Genomic DNA, 17618 nt, shown 5'->3' with positions numbered 1-17618 from the left:
CCACAGCTGCTCACCACCTGCTAGGCACTCATTCCACGGTGATTTCTTGAGCACCTACTATGTGTCAGGCATAGGGATACCAACATGCCTGAATCCCTGCCCTTACGGCACCTGTGTTCTCAGAGCACAGCCTCCTCTGGCTGGTGTCAGCCCTGCCCATTCACCTGGCCCAGACCTGAGGCCCAGACCTGGAGCCCCAGGCCTAGGCCAAGACTCCAAACCCAGACCCAGACTCAGACCTGAGGCCCCAGACCCAGACTCAGGCCCAGACGCCAGGCCCAGACCCAGGCCCAGACCTGAGGCCCCAGACGAGAACCCCAGACCCAGGCCCAGACCCAGACTCAGGCCCAGCAGAGCCCTCTGCCTTTTCTGGCTCTGATCCCTTCTAAAAGGCTCTAATTACATCCTGGGAGAAACAATTAGAATGAAACTAAGGGTTTTTTTCCTCTCTCTCTCCCTCAGGCTGGGCCTGTTTAATAACTTAATTAAATACACAGAATTATAATTATAACGTTAATATTTCCTTTCCATAATGCCGGCACATTCGTCTGGAAGGAGCCTCCGCTGGGAATGGGAGCTTCTCACAGCCCCCAGCGCCTCCTTGGTCCGAGGCTGGCAGCCCACCGGCCTCCCTGCTGGGGCCCCCGCCTGGGCCCACCCAGTCCCGGGGCCTGCAGAGCTGGCAGGAGCCCCAACCAGGGGAAAAGCCGGAGTCCTCTCCAGCCTGAGTGTTTACAGTGGAGCTCAAACCACACGATGGAAATTACTCTGAAGTTCCTAATTGCACATTTCCTTCCTCCGACCATTTTCTTTTGACAGTCGACTTTGAAAACGTTCACCACTTAATTCTCCCCAGGCGGGAAGCGGGGAGAAGAAAGGAGGCTGCTGAGGTGGGAGGCCGCTCCCCCTGGACGGGCCCCCACTTCTCTGGGATCTCCAGCAGGAACTCTAGGGTCCCAGGACAAGGAATCTTGCCCCCACCCCATTTTCTGCCCCCACTAGGTGACCTGGAGCAAGTAAGCGTTTGTCTCCTCAGTCTCGTTTCCTCATCCATAAGTTACAATTAAGAATATTCACCTTGCACAGTAATGATGTGAGGTGGGCCGGCACATAGTAGGTGCTCAGTAAATGTCAGGCTCTTTCCTCTCGGCTTGGACTCTTGCTAGCAGAGCAGTGAGGACCTGGGAGAGTGGCTTGCCTTTTTTGTGACTCAGTTTCTATGTCCATAGTAAGAGGGGAATAATAATGGTGCCGACATCATTGGATTGTCCAGGGGATTATGGGACTTAACCCTCAGAAAGGGCATGAAATAGGGCGCAACACAGAGGAAGGTTTAACAAGTGTTGGCAGCGATCCCTGCGGGTCACTCTGGAGGGGGCTGTGGGCTTGGAATCAAACAGGCTTGGCTTCCAGTCCTGGAGGTACACGCACCTGGGAAAGCCACCCAACTTCATGGACTCTGCATCCCCGCTGGAGAATGGGCGCCGTAACACACTGTTGTCGCAAGGTGCGAGGCCGGCCATGGGCGTAGAGGTCTCAGCAGAGAGTGGGCTGGACCCCACACCCTCATCAGCACTTCAGACCCTCCTCATGTGCTACACGTACTTACGCTGATGTCCCACTGGACTGGGATTCCTGGGGCACGGGGACTAGAGGCCTATCTCTGCTTATCTCCCTGCTAGTGAGGCCATGATGGCAGAGTAGAATACAGAGGCGGTGGTGGGAGTGCAGAGAATGAGATGGATTTGAGATGCATGGAATGACGTTGAAATGCTGGGGAAAAGTGGAAGAATCTGAGCGCTGGATCCGGGAGAGACAACGGACAGGACTCCCTGGAGAGGCTTTGGAAGGTTGTGTTGGGGTGACGGCCACTTGTGAGGCTTGGCACCATTCCCTGAGATGGGGAGCACCATGGAGGACCAGGTGGGGACTGGTGGAGGGATCACCAGTTTGGTTTGGGGTGTGTTGAGTTGAGGGTGCCTTGAGCACCCAATGGTGACCCTGAGTAGATGGCTGAGAGAGAAAGACCTGGAACTCAGAGGAGAGAGCACAGCTATGAGAGCCCCAGCAGTTACTGTTCGTATTTTCGTCCCAGGGTCACACAGAGAGCTGCACGCACAGCCGGGACCAGAACCCCGGTCTCCACTACCCCTCACCCCAGCCCGGAGACTCTCTCCAGCGCTCCCTGCAGTTTTCCAGGAGGACCCAGGGTAGGCGAGGCCCAAATAGGATTGTTCCCTTGAAAACACAAACCCCGTCAGCTGTTTTTCTCTTGAATTGGCGAGAGCCCAAAATCTATACATATTTTTTTCTTTTGCTCCTGCAAAATGATAGCCAATCTGCCTTGGTCACTGTGAAACTGGAGGCAGCAGACAGAGGACCCTCCGGGGGTTCCCATCCCTGGCTGGCCCCTTGCTTCAGAACAAGGCACCCGCGTCTCAGCCAGTGAACAGCAGGTGCTGTTGCTGGGAGGGCCTGATGGCAGCTAGTGGGTCTGCGGCTGAGGCACCTGCCCGCTCTCCTCTGGACGCCCCCTTCTGGAGGGACCTCATCCTCTCCATGTTGAAGTCACCTACTACATATGAGCACTGGGACCCTCAGATCTTTCTGTCTGCCCCAGTCTTCTTTTTAAGCCCGGAGCTGCTAATCACGCAGCCCAAGGCTCTCTCTTGCCCTTGAGAGACTTCTAAGCAGCAAAACCTCAGCACACCCCATGCTGAACGCCCCCATCACCTCCCTTCCCCCAGGTTCTCCTCCTGCATCCAGCCTCCCAGCCACAAACCTGGGGACACAATGACTCCTCCGCCGAGCCCCACTGATCCTCTCTCCTCTACTCTCAAACCTTCAGCCCCCACTGGTATCTCCCTCAGGTTGCTGCCTCTCCCTGACTCACCTGATGAACCCTGCACCTGTCACGGGAGAAGTCTCTCACACAAGGCCCTGCCGACATCACCCCCTGCTCCCACTGGCCTCCAGATGGGCTGTAGGCTGCCCCCAAGGGCCGAGGAGGCCTTTTGCTGTGCACCTTGCCACCCCTCGGCCACCCTCTAGGCCCTGTCCTGGGGTCCCCACCACTGCCCACCTTCATGGGACCCCAGTCAAGCCCAGTGGGGCAGCTGCCAAACCTGTCCTGTTCTTCCTGTTTGCTGTCTTCACATATGCCGTTTCCCTCCCAGAATGTTCTTCCCACTCCCACACCACCAGCTAAGCCAAATCTTTCTCTGTCACCTCCTCACAGCTTCGCCCAGGTGCTTCTGCTCTGGAAAGCACCCCTCCCACCACCACGTCCCTCCACTGGGCACCCCTGGAGCAGCTCGTATCCTGGGTGCAGCCTGGAGGTTTCCACCTCTCACTGGTGGGGCGCCCTGTGCGCGTGGGAGGCAGTGGGGCCTTGGTTGACAGCTGGGTCCCACAGGCAGACAGAGCCAGGTTCAAACCCATATAAGAATGGGGGCACCTCAGGCAGATTATCCATCTCCACAACCTGCAGCTTCTCCAGATATAAACGTAGGTTACGGTATAACCTGTCCTTTAGGGTTCTCCCTCATCCACGTAACAAGCATTTATGAGCATCTCTATGTGCCAAGCATGGTTGTAGGCGTGGGGGATAAAACACTGAGCAAAACAGCCAAAGCCCTACTGCCAAGCTGCCGACCTCCTGGTAGACAGAGGCCTAACTACATAAACCGTTCAGCATGTCAGATCATGCTGAGTGCTGCAGTCTCAGGGGTGACTGTAAACAGGGGGGTCAGGGAGGCTAACTGAGCAGGCTTTCATCTCAGCAAAACTCTGAAGGAGAGAAGGGAGCAAACCATGCAGGGGTCTGGGGAAAAGTGTCCCAGGCAGAGGGCACAGCAAGTGCAAAGGCCCTGGGGTAGGAGGCTGCCGGCCAATTTTGAGGAGCAGCAGGGAGGCCATTGCAGCTAGAGTGGAGGAATAAGAGGGAAGGGGCCGGAGAAGGGACAGGAAGGGGCGGGGCAGGGAGATGTGTGCCCTGAAGGTCTGGTTTCCTCTGAGAGGAAGAGCATGAGGAGGCTCAGATGTTAACAAGAGCCCTGCCCTAGGGGCCAAGGGAGGGATCACGGGGCCACGGAGGGCCTGTGCAGGAAGCCAGGGCCGCGTGGGCGGGGGGCAAGGGGCAGTGGTAAGAAGTGTCAGCTCCTGAATGCAGTGAGCACAGCGTGGGCCAGAACACGTCGAGGGCTTCAGAGCGCGCCTGGCACGAGCTGTACGCTCAGGGTGCGAGAGGAGTTTGGCCGGTAACCGATTAGAGTAACACAATTATGCAGGGGACCATAACCATTCCTAAGTCCAAGGCACGGGGTGTGGGAGCCTGAAGGCGCGGAAGGAGGCTCCTCTGCCCAGGACAGTGGTGGCCTCCTAGCTGGGCCTGACAGTGTGGACAATGTGGGCCAAGGCAGGGCTGGGGACCGTGTGGTCCTCATGGGGGAAACTGCAGGAAGAGACCTACTCCTGCCTATCCCCGGTCCAGTCCCACTTCCTGCTGCGCCCGGCTGGGCAGGACCCGGCGTCCCCTGGGTCTTGGCGTGACAGGAATAGCTGGGACCCAACACTGCCTGGGAGACACAGCCCTTTGCCAAGAGGCTCCGAGGGAGCTGGGTGCCCACTGGTTTCTGAAGCTGCACATCCTGACTCCACTGGTGGCTGCCGTGACCTCTGCACCCTGCAGCTAACTTTTTGGCAGCCGAGGGAAGTGGCCTCCTGCAATACTGCAGATGCTCCTTGGCAGTGCAGGGAGAACATTCTCGAGACAGGCTCACGGGTGGTTTATGGAGAGGGGCTCACAAACCGCCAGTCAGCGGCTTTCAGTTTGACGTGTTTGTCAATTGAGAAGTCGGAGGGTGAGCCCAGTCCCCAGCTACCATGTGATGGGAGCAGGGGAGACCTGAGCTGCTGGCAGGCCCCCCAGGAGCTGGGTCTGTGTCTCCGGGCGAGCCCCCTTCCCTCTCGGGGCCTCCGCGTCCCCTGCTTGTGCTGTTGGGTGGATTCCTGAATGGAGAGCTTCCATCCTGACTGACATCTGTGGGACCCCTGTCCTTCCACTGTTGGGGAGAACCCCGACTCCAGGCCGCCAGGTCTCCAGCCCTCTTCTCCCTCCCCCGACCCCCACACCACCCGTTCTGAACCCGCACACGAAACTGCGGCACCAGGACTGGCGGCCCCCCTACCTCCCCCCGGACAGCCCGCAACGACCCCATTTACACATGGACATGCCTGCAAATGACAGATACGTCTCATAGACCCAAACCTAATGGGCCCCCAGTGCACCTTCTCGTAACCGAATCCCAAACGTGTCTGCGGCCGTTCCGGTACCACCCAACTCAGGGAGGGGTGACAGAGAGAGTGGGCATGGAGACATGGTTGTAACCAATATACAGTTACACTCTCCTACTTGTGTACATTACACAGATCTGTGTGACCCAGACCGGGCCCGGGAAGGGCCCCGGCACGTGAGGGGCAGGAACCTGCCGCCATCTGCCTCACCTCTGGCTGCTTGGGGCCTTCTTTGGTCCTAAGCAAGTTGCAAGGTGCTCCCAGCTCCTCCCCTGTCCCCCTAACCCCAGGTGCTCTCAGGATGCCCATCGGGGCCCCTGTTTGCTGACCACTCTGGAGGCATGGAGGCCTTGGTAACATCTGTTGCCATGTGCCCATTCTGCCCAGCCCGTGCCATTTTTGGAGAGTGTGCATTCATTCTGAGTAAGTTCCATGTGGAAAGGCCGCTGGGCACAGTGGTGCTGGGAATGTGGACATCCGGACACCAGGGTCTTTCATAGGCCTCCTGCATCCTGTGTGGTGCTTGGGAACAAGTCCCAAAGCCTCCCTAAGCCGCAGTTTTCTCACCTGTGTGATGGGACCCCACCTCCCTCACGGCTCAACAATTTCAGATCCCATCTCCGTACGGAACTGCTGGAATTGCCTCTACCTTCTGCCCACGGTCCTGGCTGCTCGCCTCCCAAGTGGGCCACTTTAATACGGAAACAGCTGGCACCATCTGAGCTCTCGTTTCATGCCAGCTGCTTTATATAGATTACATAGCTTAGATCAGCTTACATACATTAGCTCATTTAAGTCTTAAAACAACCCTGCAAGGGAGTTATTGTTACCAGATGAAGAAACTGAGGCTCAGAGAGGTGGCCCAAGGACACACAGCTAGAAAGGGGCAGCCCGAGAGCTTCTGTTCTTAACCACGGCACCACACTGCCTCCTTTCTAATGGAGCAGAGAGGGTCCAGAGAGGGCAAGAGCCTGCGAAAGGTCACACAGCAGGGAACTGGCTGCACATAAACCTGGGATTTCTAACTCCCAGGCCTCCATCCCTGCTTCTATGAAGTTTGACAATTAAGTTCGCAAACTTTCCACCGTGTAAGTGCATGGTGGATATTTCCTGAATTTAATCGTTTGACCTCCATGTTCCCATAATCCAGGCCCTTCTGGGCATAACACGGGCAGGCTTTTCCTTGGAGAGGACACAAAGGCAATCTCTCCCACAATGAGGTACCTCATAGATTCCTGCAAAAGATGAGTACAATCGTATCAAAGAGCATAATGGTTCATGCCAACCCGCCATGTCAATCAGGAGTCGTCAGGACTATAATTTCTATCAAACTATAATTAGCTGAATTTCCTTTTGTAATCTTGGGAGTCCGAACAGAGCGCAGCCTGTCATCGGAGCCGTGGGTGATGACCCCACCTCTCGTACAAAACGGTTAGGAGTAAAAATGCCCCACAACTTCCTGTGACGTTTAAAGAGGAATCATTAATGTACAGATGAAAAAAAAAAAGTGAAATTTCAAAAGCAAAACAAACGTAGCCATGTTGGGACAGGTTCACGGAGGGAGGGATGTTTGCAAGGCTATTAAACAAGGATGGCATTCTGGGGACAGCCACCTGCTCCTTGGGCAAGATCTGCGGAGAGCAGGTGAGGAGTGGGGTCAGTGTTCCCCCAGGGCTGGCACAGTGTTGGGCAGACTGAATGCATATAAGAAATATATGCAGAACGAATGAATGAATGAACGAATGAATGAATGGGTAGAGTGCAGGGGACAGGTGAAGTTGTCAGGTGAGCCACTTCTCTCTTCTCCGCTCAGTGAACTCCAGTGTGCTGGGGGAGGACCTGTGTTCCCAGGTGCTCAAGTCTCCAGGTGGCAGACCCAGGGCCTCACAGCAGCAGGACCCTGTATCACCCATCCAGGGGACACCTGGCTCAGTGAGGGTCAGAGAGCTCCTAGACCAGAGCCGGGCTCAGAGGGCGTCTGTCCCTCCCTGGGAGGTCACACTGTCCAGTCTGCTCTCCCTGCCAGGCCCCAGGGACTGACGCCTTGGCCCATCTGGCTGGGGCAGGCAGAGTGCCCTGCCACATGCTTGGCAACTGCCTGAGGAGATTTCAGGGAGGTGGCCCTAAGGATGAGACACTGCATGAATGAAGGAATGTGTGGTAGGAAGTGACAGTGGTGACTCAGGGTGACTCAGCCTGGAGCCTGCCAGGGGCCAACTGAGCAGCTGTCTGCAGCCATAGCTGCCCTCACCCACCCAGTTCCCCTTTCCCCAGGACCCACTGTCTGCCTGGCTTTGTGCCTAGACGCCTAGAGAACGGTGGGGAAGAAGGAACCTGGCAGGTGCCTCGTCGGAGCCAAGGAATGAAATGGGGAGAACCTGTGAGCAGGAGGCGAGATGACTAACCAAGGTCAGGGGCTGATAAAGCTGAAAGAAGAAGAGGACCCAAGCCTCCTGGTCCTAGCTCAGATCACCGATTCCCCAGGCTGCAGCCCAGCTGGCGGAGGCCACGGGCATCATGCCATGCAAGCCAAAATTCTGTCCAAGGGGACCTGCCAGCCCCACCAAGGTCTCGGCCAGAAGGAGTTCACGTTGCCAATATTCCATCCTTGAGATGGACTCAGACGCTTATTCCACTGTCTACCAACCCACAAATTCACCTGTCCATCTGTCCACCTGTCCACCTACCTGTCCAATGTGAACTCTTCCTTGCAACCTGGCCATGACCTCAGCATCTGGAACACACACACATCCTGTGTCCACTCATGCCCCATTCTCCATATCCATCTATCTATCCATCAACCTATTCATCCATCCAACCATGTGTTCACCCATTCAAATCATCCATCCATTTATCCATCTGTCATCCATCCAACCATCATCCCTCCATCTATCATCCATCCATCCACTCATCCATCCACCCATCCATCCATCCATCCACACTGTCATCCATTCATTCATTCATCCACGCATTTACCCACTCTTCTATCCTCCCTCAGACCATCCAAACAGTTGTCAATCCATTTATTCTTCAACCTACCAATCTGGCCATCCATCCGTCCATCGTCTATCCATCCATTCACCCATCCATCCATCCATCCATCCATCCATCCCTCATTTATTCAGCGCACCAAGCTTCGTGAACCCTGACATGGTAGCTGGTCCTGTGGCTTTCCATTCCCTCCAGTCTTCCATCCTCCACTCCCTCCTCTCCAGCTATCAAACCTTGTGCGTTCCAATAGCCCCTGTGACTCAGGTCATGGCCCATGACCTTCAGGAGTTCACAGTCACAAGGGACAGACAGGACCTGGACCCGGAAAACTCTAGACCAGGCAAAACGGCGTCCACTTCTTCCCTCGCACCTTGGTCTTATTCCTACTACTGCTGACCTTCACTCCTCGTCTGGTTTGGGACGGAGAGGTTCCTAAGCTCCCCATTCTCTGACCACCTGGCTCCAGGAGAGGGGGCTTGGAGCCCCCGGGAGAGAAGGCCTGGGGCTCCAGACTCCGGGGCAGCAGTGAGCATGAGCGACGCCTGTGCCTCCTGCCTGGCCACAGCCTGCCCCTCCCGGTGCTTCTAGATACAGCCTGTGGTCTGGGCTGCAGGTCCTAATGAATGCTGGACCGGCCCCGCACTTCGAGATTGCTAGATAAGAGGGGGTTCCAGATGGTCAGCTCGGCCTCATAAACCCATAATTGACTGTTTTTATAATCATAATAATACCTTACAGCTTTTGCATTTCAAAGTGCTTCACTTCCATGAGTGGATTTAGTGCCAGCTAAGGGGTCAGGAGGGCAGTGAAGAGTGACCCTGGAGAAGTCTGTCCTCTGGAGCCTCAGCCGCCTCAACTGTGCAGGGGAGGCAATGCCCACCTGGCTGGTGGCACGAGGTCGAGATGAAGCCCTCTGTTGGAGGACCCAGCCCAGTGCCCTGGGGCGCGTGGCAGGAGGCTGTGGTCAGCAGGCTGACTCACCTGCCGCTGAGAAACCGCATCGCCTCAAGTGGTGCAGAAGGTGCCACAGACTTGAGCTTCCCTGGCAGCATCCAGCACTTTCCTCCTCCATCCACGCCCTACAGGTGACTCCTGAGTGTCAGCCACCGTCTTTCCTTTTCTCTGCTCAATTGTCATTCTCCGTTATTAACTGCAAGACACAAGCAAGCTAATTGAAACAGTCTCCACAGGTAACAAATTGCCACTGATGAAAGATGGGACCTGTAGACGCAGTCGGGACCAATGTGGCCGAGCACAGACGAGGACCCCACATCATCAGCTGCAATGGAGACCGTGATGGCTGCCCAGGGTCACCTCTGAGCCCTGTTCATCTGGGTTCTAGAGCCCCTAGAGCCTGCAGACAGGGAGCTACTGAGATGTCTCCTGGGCGAGCCCCAGGGACGATGCTTCACCCCAGGGAGAGGGCGCCCGGGCCCTGGGTGGCAGGAGCAGGGGCGGCTAGGGCCTCTCACTCAACAGTGGTTCAAGCTCAGGGCCGAGGCCCACTCTGTTTCTATCCTGCCTTCACTCTTCCCAAACTGGCCGAGCTACAGGGTCTTAGATTTCCCCCTGCTCGTGGTCTTGGCCGTCCCTGCCCACTAGGCCTGGGGGTGCCCCTACCACCCCCTGGGCAGCCCCACAGCTCTGTCAGGGCTTCCCTCGGCAGGAGGGGTAGGCTTGCCTCTCCTGCCAGGCCCCCCTCCCAGGCGGCCCCTCCTCAGCCAACTGGCCCACCAAGGCGTCCAGAGGCCAGGCCTGGCTTTTCGGCTCAGCTGAGACCAACCTCCCCTTGTCCTGGGCGCACACTGTCCGCCCCGGCTGCCCTGATGGCCCTCCGGTCCTCCAGCTCACCAGCCATCTCTGGCTTCTAAGCCCTTACGCAGACTGTCCCTCTGCCCGGAGCCCCTCCCCCACTTCGCCGCCCCTCCATCCCTTCCCCTGGCTGATGTCTCCTTACCCTTCGGGGGTCTACCCAGGTGCCCCCCAGAGTCACGTCACAGACACTGGCACCCAGGATCTCCACGACCAACTAATGAGTGAAGAATAAGTGACACTATTGAGACCCCCCAGGTTCCCCTGTAGACATTTGAGTCGTGGCCCCCGGAGGCGACATGTGGCTGGTTTAGGAGTCTGTGCCCTCATGCGCATTGCTTTCTCCTTACTCCTGTATCTTCCTTCATCCTTGCATCCATTCCACCCCGGAAGGCGGGAACCACAAACAGGGACGGGCCCATCAGGTAGGAAGCCACCTACCCGACCTGGACCCTGGCCTCCTGGCTGCCCGGGGTGACAACCAGTCCCTGGGGGAACCAATTCCCCTGTGGCCATCCCAGGCCCCGGGCCCTACCCCAGCCCACCAGGGAGGGTGAGCCGGGAGGCTGGAGAGAGAGAGTCGAATGCCGGCCGTGTAGATGACAAACTAGGGCCTCTTCATCACCCCCACCCCCAGCACTCCTGCTGCCCCCTGCAAACCTGCAAACGCCATGAGCTAGCCACAGGGCTGGGGGCCTGAAAACCCAGGCAGGACATGGGAACCAGGCGAGTCCTGTTTTTGTGAATGAAACAGGCCCCAGCTTCCTGCCAGCCTCGCCTGACCACTCTGTAACCTCGGGGGAAACGCTGACAAAAAGGGGAACTTCAAAACCTAAGTGTGAGTCAGGCAGAAGGAAAAAAGAGAGAAATTCTTCTTGGGTTACATTAAGGTCTCAAACTGAGATTTGCCCCAGGGTTGGAATTGCAGACCTGGCCCCTGCAGGAGGTGCTGGACTCAAGTAACCTTGTCCTGTCTGCCACACTAGGGGTCCTCTGTCCCCTTGTACCCCATTTGGGCAGGAAAGGGGCGCCCTACATTCCATCTGGGGCCCTTGACAGGGGCCGGCTACAGAGGAACACTGCTGGTCCTTCACCCATTCACTGTTCATTCAGCAAATTTGTATTGAGTACCTACTATGTGCCAAGACTTGTGCTATGAACAAGACACGCGGGGTCCCTGCCCTCAAGGGGCTGACATCCTGCAGTGGGGGAACCAGATAACACCTAAGCAAACTGTAGAGAGCTGTGGGTTGCTGTTTGTGCTGCAAAGGAGGGAGCAAACTGCTTTCACAGGAAGAACCTCAGAGCAGGTGACATGAAGCTGAGCCCTAAGAGAACCCCATAAGAAGCAGGGGATGTGCATTCCAGGTGGCAGTAGGGGCTGCCCGGGAGGCAGCTTGGGGTGTTCTAGGAACTGCAGGAGGCCCCTGCGACCCGAATAAGACAGGACAAAGACAGCAGCTTGCAAAGTTCCGTGGGACTTCTGGGCCAGAGCTTGGGCAGGGCGTCTGGCCAAGTAAAAAGCAAGGTCGCCGAATGCACGGGGGTTCCCGTCCTGCAGGCGGTCAGCTTTGGGGGGAATCACAGGCTCTTCTCTCTGGGAGCAGGCAGGAAAGCCCCCTCCATGCTGGGGGAGGGGGCAGGAAGGGAGAGAGGGGCTGCCCACCCAGCTCTGGAGGTCCTGCCAGAGATCCCCGCAAGCTTCCTTTGACCTCTGTCCCCTCCCCAGGCATAACCCCCCACTGGCTTGCGCCCTCTGCCCAGACAAATAAGCTCTGCTGTCCCTTTAAAGGGGCCTGAGTCAGAGTTAAGAATGAAACTGACTCATGGTGGGAGGGGTGGTCCCGGGCTGGCCGGGTGCCAGGCGGCAGCAGCAGAGGAAGCGATGACCGCAGCTGCCTGTGTGCGCTCTGCTGCGAAGGGCAGAAACCACAAAACGCCATTTGAATTCCACTGTGCAGCGTGACTCGTGTAATGAGGTAACCCCTTATAATGGGGACATTCAGGGCCCACGCAGGCCTGCGGGGCTGGGGGCCTGTCCCCCAGGGCCAGCTGATGGTGATGTCATCTTCCGTTAGGAGTCTTCCCCCCCACCCCCCCATTAAGGACTTGAAAAAAAATGCACCAGGAAACTAAAGTGAGAGCCAGAGCGGAAGTCTTGGTTTATTTATAGTTGATAACTTATGTCCGGCCTGCTCCTCAGGAGGCCCAGCAGGCAGGATAAAGAACCCAAAGGAGGGGGTGACAAAAGGCCCCAAACTCTGGGATAACGTGGTGCCTTAAAGCAAGCCTAAAGCTCTGTGCTGAGCTCCCTAGCAGCCAAAGCAAGAGGGGAACAGGGTGCAGCAGCATGACACCGTGGGAAACTGGGGCCCAGCCACAGAGGAGCAGTGAGACCTGAGACAGACTCTGCTTCCTCATCGGAAGATGGAGAGAAGAATGCGGAATTGGTTGGGAGGGCCGTGCAAAGCACCCGGCACTGTCGCGTGCGTGTTAGAGGCTCTGCTGCTCTAGGGTCTCCAGGTAGACAGCACGGCTACCCCACTGCCCACACCGACACACATGGCAGACATCAGTAATGGACTGCAGCACAATTTCCCCCAGCCAGAGTCTGCCTCACAGCCCCACCCCGGGTCTCCAGGGGGCCACCACCAACGTGTCAGAGTCTGCCTGGCGACAGAACTGCTTGTCATCCAGGCTTGTGACTAGTTGAAGAGACCTAGGTATCTCAGTCACCTGAGGAATTCCCAACACCTGGCTCACGCCTGTGCATGGTGGGCCCTCATGGAAACTGTCTAGTAAAGGAGGGAAGGGGGGAAACGGGAGGGAGAAGTGGGGGGAGAAAGGGAAGGGTGGAGAGGACAGGGGGAGCGCGGGGGCAGGGACGTGGACCGGGGCAAGTTGTTAGGCTTCTCTGGGCCTCAGTCGCCTCATCTGTTAAATGGGGATTTTTAGTAACTGCCTCTTGGAGCTGCCTGGACAATTAGAGGCCGGTCATGCACAGAGGAAGTCCCCAATGGGTGAGGATAACGGTGACAGCGATACGCATCACTGTTGTCACCAAGAAAGGCCTGACACTGGCGGTGGAGCCTGGTGGCCCCAGCCTGGCCAGTCCTCCTCACTCGCAGGTCCCAGACTCCCAGGGTGTAAGCGCTCAGCAGGGCCCAGTGTCCCCCAGCACAGGGCCCCGTTGGAGCAGCGCGGGGGTCGTGGTGGGGGCTTTCAGGCCTGCCCGTCTTCCCTCATCACGGTCAGAGCTGCTGGACTCAGCTGACGGCTGCTGCCTGCCCCACTCCCAGCCCAAGGTCGTGCAGGTCCCCTTGGCGCTCCCGTGAGGCCCAGCAAGGTGTGAGCCGCGCGCTGCGTTCATGCGCGGCCAGGGCGTTTCTGCACCTCCTCACGCCACGAGCCAAGGGCCTTTTCAGCCTCCACATGAAAGGCTCATCTCCCAGGTGACCAATATTTGGACCTCGCAGAAGCTGTTTCCCAGAAACCCTGGTTCCCGTCTCGACACGGGGCTCCTGGTGGCGGCGGTGGACTGCCTGAGGTATGTCCAGGTCCCCGCCTCCTGGCCGCAGCCCGCGTCACCGGACTCCGTCGTCCTCTCTCTTATCCCCTGCACGGGCTCCAGCGGCCGCCGTCACCCTATGAGGCCCATTCCCCAGAGAAACAAATGTCTCCCGCCCGGCGGCCAGGCTGGGAGGGCAGGGGAGGCCGCAGGGTCCGGCTTTGGATCTCTGGTGGGTAGAAAGTCCACCAGCCCACCAAGTGGACAAGAGGCGCCAGTCCCTGTCCCCAAGGGGAACGGACAATAAAAAGCCCAAACGTCATTGGCACGTTGCCTTTGTCGCCGTGAAGGAGGCAGATGTGGGCTGAGTCAGAGAAGGGCCGGCAGCTGCTCAAGGGGTGGTCAGCAAGGCCCAGCTGAACAGGTGACCTTGAAACTGAGAATTAAAGGAAAGAAGGAGCCGCGACAGGAGGGGGAGGCCATTCCAGGTGGAGGGGACAGCAGGTGCGAAGGCCCAGGCGGGGGAAGCTCAGGGAGGTGGACAACGGCGCCCGTAGGCCGGGGTGGGTGGGAGCAGCGTGTGAGCAGGCCGGACCTCTGGGACCTCGCGGTGCCAAACATCGTCCTTGGAGTCCGCGGAAGCCATTGGAGGCTGTAAGCGTGGCATGACACGACTTGATTTACTACCGGAGAAGAACATTCCTGCTTCTAGATGGATCCTGACTCCCATAACCCCCGCGGGAGTGGCTCCGGGAGCTCAGACACACCTTTGTTAACGAAGGAGCAGCCGCGTGCTTCACCTCCCAGGCGGGCAGGCGGGCAGGCGGGCCCTCTACCTCCTCAACCAAGGGGCGGGGGAGCAGCTGCTCTGTGCCAGGCCCCCAGGTCCCTCTGCTTCTTCGCTTCACAAGCCCAGAACCTGAGAGGGAGAGTGACCTGCCCAAATCCATGGGGACAGTCCCAGCCCGGGTGTTCCTGCCACTGTCCCGGGTGACCCAGCCTCACCTTCTCGGAGAAAGTGGTGGGCAGCCTTGTCCACCTGGGTTTGCCTGCCTGAGTTTACAAGCTGTGGAGGCTCACCAGGACACGGGGGTCTTTAGTCTCGGCTCTGGGGTCTTTGGGGACCATTCTGTCCTCTGCACCAGGCAGAGGCCAGGCAGAAGCCAGCTGGGTCAGAGGGCTGGAGGCCTAGTGCCATGTGGTGGTCTAGCCTGGGCACCACCTTGGGGTGGGAGGTGCCCAGCAGAAGAGGACCTGAACTCTCAGTAGTGGCCCTGGCCCCTCCCAAGAGGTTCTGTTGGTCTCGCTTCCAAAATACCTGAGTCTCTACCTGCAGCCCCGCCAGCCTGGTCTGACCACGTCCAGCTCTTACAGGGATGGTGACCGCAGCCACACAGCGGGTCCTCCCTGCTCAGCCAGTTCTCCATGCAGCAGCCAAAGGGCTCTCCTTAAAACAGCAAAGTCCCTGCTCAGACCCACCAGGGCCCAGCCACCTCGCCCTGGATAAAACCCAGACTCTGTGCCGCCTGCAGGCCCACGGGATCACGGGTTTGCTGCCCGCCCTCCCCCACTCTCTGCCCCAGCCTCGCTGGCCTCTGCCAGCTCCTGGGGCAGCCTCAGGCCGTCCCCCCCCCTTCAGCCTTTATCCAGGCGATTTCACTCCCTGGAACTCTATCACCCACATCTTCCCACAGCTCAGGCCTGCTCTTCCCATCTGCTTTTTCATCGCAGCCCTCAGGTCACCTTCTCCGAGGCCATCTATGTCCTCCCAAGCTGGGAACAGGGCCCTCCTCGCACCCCGTTAGTCGACCTCAGTCCTGACTCCTTCCCCCGTAGCGGCCATCTCCACTCGTGCACTGACTGTCTTCTCCACTGGGCAGTGGCTGTCCTCCAGGGGGTCCCAGGCTGGGGCACATACCCGACCGCTGCTCCGCCAAAACATATGGGGCCAAGGGAGGGGCTGATGCATTCTGCCTGGGGGGCACTCCTGTGGTCCCCAGATCTCTGCAGGGATTGAAGGGAGGGGACTGAGCTTGCCAACTCCCCCCCCCGCAACGCACACACACACACACACACACACCGCCCAACCCCGGGGAAAGGGCCCCAGGCAATGAACAGAATGTCCAGAAAGCACATTGTGGCTGGCAGGACCGCCTGATACAAGTTGCCAGGAGCTAGATAGGGTGTCTCTGATGTAGTGAGCTCCCCGGCCCCACAGGTATGAAAGCTGAGACGCTCCCTGACGTGGGTGTGGAGAGGGCGGTTGACAGCTGGTGGAGGCGCCAGATGCAGAAGTGACAGCATCAGCACGTCCCTCCCTCTGTCTTCCAGAGCTGTGGAGATGGGGGGGTGGGAGGTAGTCACAGCATCAGGCGAGAGAGACCCCTGGACGCCTGGCTTCTAGCCCAGTCCCAGCCCTGGTTCACCGAGTCACTTGCCCTCCCTGACACTTACTTTTCCCCTTTGTAAGAGAGTGGGGGGGTGGGGGTGGGGTGGAAATAACAGAACCAGAACAGAAGCAAGACCTCAGGGGTGAGGTGGGCAGGGCTGCGCTGGTAGGCGGAGCTTTTTCCCCTGCCACCATTCCTTCTTCCGGGGTTAAGATCAGGGTGGAGCTGCCCTCAAACTAAGACCTGCCCACGGTGAGTCAGGCTACACCCTTCAGTGATCCTGGAGCCAGCCAGGGTTCCAGGGAACAATGAAACTGGGATACCATTCATTCATTCACATACTCATTCATTCATCATCCCTTCCTTCTGGGGTAATATTAATAATAGTAGGCATATGCATACAGGACATTCCTGAGGGCTCTGTATATGCCAGGCACCCCACAAGTAAGACATGCAGTAGCTCTCGTAACCCTCATAGCCCCCCCACGAAGCAAATGGGTGGGAGGAGTGGAGAATGCGCACGTGACCCCGAGGGAGAGAGCGCAGGCCCTGTTCGGGCAGTTCAGTCTGCCAGGACCCAGCAGCAAGCTGCCACCAGAGAGGGGGCTGCAGCCGTGAGCAGCCCCAGGCCCCGCAGGCCTCGCGGGCCTTGTCAGAGCCTGGCACTTTATCCCCAGGGTTGGGATCCTGCAAGCTACAGGGACAGGACCCTATTTGAAGAACTTTAGAAGTCTCATCCAGATGCTGTCTGGAGGGAGTCTGGAGTGGGCAGGAGAGCAGGTTACCAGCCACGGTTGTCCCAGCTGGGAGATGGTGGTGGGATAGAAGGTGACCCTGACAGAGCTCAGGGACAGAGCTGAGGTGAGGGCCGGGGAGAGGGGGGTGTCCAGACAACTCCTGGGAGGACAGAGATGCCATTCAGTGACATGGGGAGATGGGGTGACGCAGGAGGGGCGTCGCTTCTCCTCTGGTTCACGCTGCACTGGAGATACCTGTGGACAGCTGCTCAGAGGCTCAAGGCAGGGTCTGCAGCTCCACTGAAGGGGACAGCCTTCAACACCAGCCAGCTCCTCCGCCCCCGGGAGTCACGGGGGGCCTTGCCAATGCCCTGCTCGGCTACTCCCATTGTCACCTTCCTCGGTGCCCCTGCACCACCTCCAACCCCACTGTCCCTCNCTGCAAGCTACAGGGACAGGACCCTATTTGAAGAACTTTAGAAGTCTCATCCAGATGCTGTCTGGAGGGAGTTTGGAGTGGGCAGGAGAACAGGTTACCACAGCCACGGTTGTCCCAGCTGGGAGATGGTGGTGGGATAGAAGGTGACCCTGACAGAGCTCAGGGACAGAGCCGAGGTGAGGGCCTGGGAGAGGGGGGTGTCCAGACAACTCCTGGGAGGACAGAGATGCCATTCAGTGACATGGGGAGATGGGGTGACGCAGGAGGGGCGTCACTTCTCCTCTGGTTCACGCTGCACTGGAGACGCCTGTGGACAGCTGCTCAGAGGCTCAAAGCAGGGTCTGCAGCTCCACTGAAGGGGACAGCCTTCAACACCAGCCAGCTCCTCCGCCCCTGGGAGTCACGGGGGGCCTTGCCAATGCCCTGCTCGGCTACTCCCATTGTCA

The sequence above is a fragment of the Hipposideros armiger genome, unplaced genomic scaffold (genome assembly GCF_001890085.2).
Source record: "Hipposideros armiger isolate ML-2016 unplaced genomic scaffold, ASM189008v1 scaffold_228, whole genome shotgun sequence".
Taxonomy (NCBI): Eukaryota; Metazoa; Chordata; class Mammalia; order Chiroptera; family Hipposideridae; genus Hipposideros; species Hipposideros armiger.
Note: the sequence above shows the minus strand (reverse complement) of the source record.